Genomic DNA, 6492 nt, shown 5'->3' with positions numbered 1-6492 from the left:
ACACACACACCCTCACTCACAACACAACCCAAACAAACACCACAATACCCACACACAACACACACACACACACACACACACCACCCCCCCCCCCACACACACAAAACATTGCAACCAAGAATTAACGGGGGAAAGAGCTTCCTCAAGTTGAAAAAGTCTTTTGGGTTTCCTTCACGTAGGGGTAATCCTCACTGGAGCGGGGTTTGGGCCCATTTAACCATTCTTTAACAAAAATGTTTATTTTTTAAATAATATAATATATTTTAAATATATATAATTTTTTTAAAAATTATATATTATATTTTTATTATTTATATATTAATATAAAATAAATGTACATTTATTTATATATAAAAATATTATAATATATTATTTTATATATTTATATTATTATATTTTTTATTTATTTTTTTATTTAATATAAAATAAAAATAATAAGTACATTTTAATGTATATTAAATATATATATATTTATTATATATTAAAATATATATATTATATATATTATATTAATTTTATGTTTTGTTTTAACTTCGTTTTTTTAATGTTTATAAGGATATTTTCTTACATAAGCTATCTTATTTTAAAAGTAAAAAAAAGGAAAAATTTGTTTAAAGAATATAAATTTTAGCGGGACAAGAAAAACTTCATAAATAAAATTTAAAAAAAAGAAATTAAAGCTTTGAACATTTTTAAATTTAAAGCGGGATGTAATTGTCTGTTTAAGGGCTAGTATTATATAGTTTTGATATTTTAGAAAATACTTTTTTGGGGGAACCTCAAATAAAAGATTAAATACTATCAGTAATGAATATACTGATATTTTAGTAATAGACGCCTTTGGTTCTACGTAATGTGCTACTTGGACAGTCCTTTTTAGTCCCGTTTAAGTTTTTCCTTAATCCCTGAGGACGGGAAATGTTCAGACCTTGTGGGGGATCTTTTAAAAAAAAAAAAAGATTTGTAAGCTGTCAAAAAGGATTTAGAAAAAAATTTCGGGAAAAGTAAATGTTTGTCTTTCCTCCTGAGAACTTCTGTTTGTGTGGCCATGGGTTTAAAATGATTGGAAATGTGATATGATAAAAGGGGGAAAAAAAAACTGAATTTTGTTACTAATTTGACAATTTCTGGTCCTTTTGGATTAAAATGTTTTATAACGAAAGTAAAATGATTCCCAAAAATAGCACTTTAGTTAAGTTAAACTCTCCAATCCCTTAAAATATTTTAATTTTTTTTTTCTTACAAGGAAAAAAAATTTTCCACCTTCGTTACAATAAAGCATTTTTAATTGTGGATTCCTGTTCATATGAGAAATATTTAACACTTGAACAGTAAAATAGGTTCCCCCAAATTTTTATGGTTTTTTATCAATGTTGCCTTATTGGGTGTTACTCTAACTAAATTTCTCTTTTTTTAGGTTTACTATGGGTATATTAAGGGCAGAAAATGTAACAGGTAATGAAACCTAAATAGAAACACTGCAAACCGGGAGAATTTGGTGTTAGTATATTTACTTTAAAATAGGGGCCAACCCTGCAATAACACCCTGTACCGGTGTTTTTGCCTTGGCATTGGTCCCCCCGCTTAGATTATTTTAGGTTTGATTTGTAGTTTTTGTATGGGAAATGGAATACGGGAAACCTTTGGCCCTAGCAGTCTGTAGCTTTGGGAAAGATGTCTGATTTTTGTGGAAGTCCTCTCTAGAATAGAATGTTAAAAAATGCTTTTTAGAGTGAAGCTGTAAGGAAACCCTGTGTTATTAAAGATAAGTTTTAAGAGCTTTTAGGGCTCAGGCTTTGTAATGATTTTGAATATTATTATTTATTTATTGCCTATTATTAGCCATGCAATTAGTATGTATATTAAAAGCAGTGGGGGAATTTTCCCCTTTTTTTGATTATTGTTCCTTTAGTGTTATTTGATTTTAAAAGAGAAAAAAATGACCTTTATTATTAAGTCAAGGGCTAATCCCCAACATGCTCAAGATTTTGCTCAAATTTTGAATGCATAAACTCTCCCTTTGCCCACTTCATACTGCATTATCATCAATTTAAAGGTAAAATTAAACTTTAATTTTGTCCCATTATTATTGTTTTTTTTTTTTTTTAATTGCGTTGCTTAATGGTTTTTTTTATTATTATTTTAAATTTTTTTTATTATTTTTTTTATTTTTTTTTTATTTTTTTTTTTTTTTTTTTTATTTTTATTTTTTTTAAAAAAATTTTTATTTTAATTATTTATTATTAATTTTTTTTTATTATTTTATTTTTTTTAATATTTATTTTTATATGATGAGATTGGGGTGATGATGATGTGTGTTTATGATGATGGATGGGAAAGATGATGTGTGATATTTTTTTTTATTTATTTACCATTTTGAGTTTAAAAATAAATTATTAATTAAAAAGATGATAAATGTAATGGTAATAAAAATTATTGTAAAAAAAACTGAGATTGGTAAATAAAGATGTAAAGATAGTTTTAAAGGGATCTTGCCTTGGTTTAATTGTTAATTTTTTTTATTAGTTTCCCCTTCCCAAAAAAATAGTTATTAGGTCATGGGTGGGAGGCTCTCCCCCGCCCGACATCTTGGGGGAAAACAGCCTCATTTTCTGGGCCCCGGGAGTGGGTTTAAGGTTTTAAATACGCTGAAGAAGTGTGAGGGGATCTGAACGAGAAATAAACAAAAAAACGGGGGAAGCAAAGTTCCAGAACCGCAGTTAGAGTAAAGGTAGAAGGTTTCGAATACAAATAAATGGAGGAGTCGGCTGAAATTACAGGAGTGAGTTGGAGAACCTGGGACGCTAAGCCACCGGGGGTACCCGGGAGGGTGAGGGGGAAAACCCTCCCCATGGGCTTTGGGGTTTACCCTGGGCCCACAAGGCCACTCACCAGACAGACAACCGCCACCCCACACTACAGCCCAAAAAACACAGCACAAAGCACAAGCACACCCCCACGCACAAGCAACGCACACGCACACGACAGCCTAACACGCACACGCACAGCCCGCACCGCACAAGCCACACACACGACACACACAATATGGTTTTTTAATGCATATTATATGTGTATATAAAGGGATATAGGTTTAAAAAGTATATTATTTTTTGATTATTTTTTTGTATTTATTTTTGTATATTATATGTATATGGGATATGATTTTATATAATAATTATATTAAATTTTATATATATAACAAATTTCTTAATAAATAAAAAAATATATATATATATATTTTATAAAATTATTTTATACATTACCTATACATATAAATATACTATCATTACATATATATATTATATATAATTTTAATATATATATTATTATAATATATATTATACTAAAAATATACATTAAAAATTTAATAAATTTTTCATATATATATATATATATATTAAAAAATTATTATAATAAATATTAATTTTTTATATAATGTAGTATTTTATATGGTTATTTATATTTATATATTTAATATATATATATATATATATTTAAAAAATTTCGTGTGTGGGTGTGTTACATAATATATTATTTTTTATATTTATATATATATAATATATATAATTTAAAAAATATAAAAATATACATATACATAACATATACTTTCATATCATATCATATACATATCATTAAATATAAAAATTAAAAATTTCTACATATCATACACATATAAATTTTATAAAAAAATTTTAACTATATATACATATATAAAATTTTTTAATATATATTATAAATAAATATATATAATATATATAAAATATATTATATCGGTGTGGTTGTGTAACATACAACTAACCCATATATTAATATATATTATATATATATAATAAAATATTAAAATTTTAATAATTTTATATATTATATTGCATAATAATTATATTATTATATATTATATATATTCTAAAATTTATATATAATATATATTTTTATATAATATTTTAATTATATTATATAATATAATATACATACATCATAAAACTATTAAAATAACATATACATATACTTCAAATAATAACTATACAAAATACATACATAAAATTATTATAAATTTTAATAAAATATATTAATTTATATATAATAATTATTTATATTTATATTAATATATATTATTATATTTTATAAAATTTTAAAAATTATAATATAATTATTATATATATTATATAAAAATTATAATATTTATAAAAATTTATTTTTTTTTTTTTAAATTTTTTTTTGTTGGTTTGTGGGGTTTTTTTGGGGGGGGGGGGGTGTTGGGGGTGTTGTAGTGTGGGGGGGGGTTTACTAAAAACTATATTACTATATATGCTCTTTTTACTCTCTCTCCCTCTCTCTCTCCCCTCTCCTCTCTCCTTTCCCCCCCCTCTCTCTTTTCTTTCTCCCTTTTTTTTTTTTTTTTAAATATATATTTAAAATTTTAATTAAAAATTTTTTTATTTTTTAATTTTTAATAATATCATACATCCCTCTCAACAAATACTTACCCCCAACACACACACCACACACACACACACAACACACCCACACCACACCACACAAAAACACACACACACACTATATATTTATATAATTTAAAATATATATTATATAAAATATATTTTTATATATAAATTTAATATAAATTCTCTCTCTCCCCTCTTCTCTTCGCTCTCTTTTCTCTCTCTTCTCTCTCTAATAATTTATTAAAATATTAAAAATATATTAATATATATATAATATAATTTAATTTTATATATATATTTATATTATATAATTTTAAAATTTAAAATATGTATATATTTATTTTTTATATAAATAATTTTATAATATAATAATATATATTAAATATATAATAAATATATATATAATTTATATATTATAAAATTTATTTATATATATATATTATAATATAAATATATATTATATATAATATATATATAATATATATAATATAATTTTTTATATAATATTTATTTGATAACATATAATAACATACATATTAAAATTTATATATATATAAATTTTATTTAATTTTATTATTTATTTTTTTATCTTCTATTATCTACCTTTTATTATCTATTATATATATATATAAATATGTATATAATATATATATATTTTATGTATATATATTATATATGTATATATATTGTATTCATATAATTTATTATATATATATATATTAAATTTTTATATTTATTATTATATATATAATATATAATATAATTATATATATATATATATATTTAAAAATTATTTTTTCTTTATCTATTATCTATTATTTAATATTTAATAAAACACATATATGTTATATATATATATATATATAAATTTTTAATATATTATTTTTTTATTAAAATTATAATTTTTATTTATATTTATATATTATAAAATATTTTTAAAATTTTTATTATATATTTTATATATATTTTTTAAAAAATATAATATTAATATAAAATATATATATAAAATATATATAATATATAATATATAAATTATTTTTTAATAATATATTTTATTAAAAAAACACCCACCCAAACCCCACAACACCCACACACACACACATTATATATAAAATTATATATTTTTATGTTATATATCTATATAATATTTATAAAAATATATATATATATAATATTTTAAAAATTAAATAAAAATTAATTATTCCCGTATTTATATATTATTATTATATAAAATTAATATAATTTTTTAAATAATATATATATATATATTTTTAAAATATATTTTATAATAATAATATATATAATATTAAATATTATATAATATATATTACTATTTATTTATAATATGTAAATAATACACATACATTTTTGTCATATACATACCATAAACCTACCAAGACACGCACACACATTATCTTTTGTATCTATCAATTTTTTATGTGTTCTTCTATTTATTATCTATTAATCACACCCAACACCCGCATACATAATGATATAATATATATTAATATATATTAAAAATTTATATTATATATTAATATATTTAATGTGTGGTTGTGTGTGTTGTGTTTTTGGTTTTTGGGGTGGTTGTATATTCTGTGTGTGTGTATAGTGTGCGCGCGGTGTTTATTTGTATGTTATTTAGTATATTTTATGCATGTTTACAATTGTACATGCACCAATAATAAATCGGTGCGTGGGAGGCCCAAGACAAGAGCGCCTGGGCCCGGCCAAAGGTTGGTCTTTTTCTGACTTTTCATCGAGGGGCACTAAAAAATTTAGCTTCGGCGATGGTTTTTTGTTTAAAATTTTCTAAAAGCGGCAAAAATAACATACATTTCGATGTGAAAAAACAGACAGCCTATTTAAAAGGGAAAAGGGGGAAATTTTTGGCAAAAAATAAAAGAAAAAAAATTATAATTGGAAAAAAAACACTTTCAAATCAAACAGTAAAAACTCCTACTGTTTATTCACATTGTATGGTTGTTGTGAAAAATCTTTTGATACGGGGTTTAGTTTTATTCTAAAGGCACGCGGGGTCATTCATGTT

The sequence above is a fragment of the Penaeus japonicus genome, unplaced genomic scaffold (assembly GCF_977035675.1).
Source record: "Penaeus japonicus unplaced genomic scaffold, GWHDUDI00000001_assembly GWHDUDI00000023, whole genome shotgun sequence".
Classification (NCBI taxonomy): Eukaryota; Metazoa; Arthropoda; class Malacostraca; order Decapoda; family Penaeidae; genus Penaeus; species Penaeus japonicus.
This window is presented reverse-complemented; position numbering follows the sequence as displayed.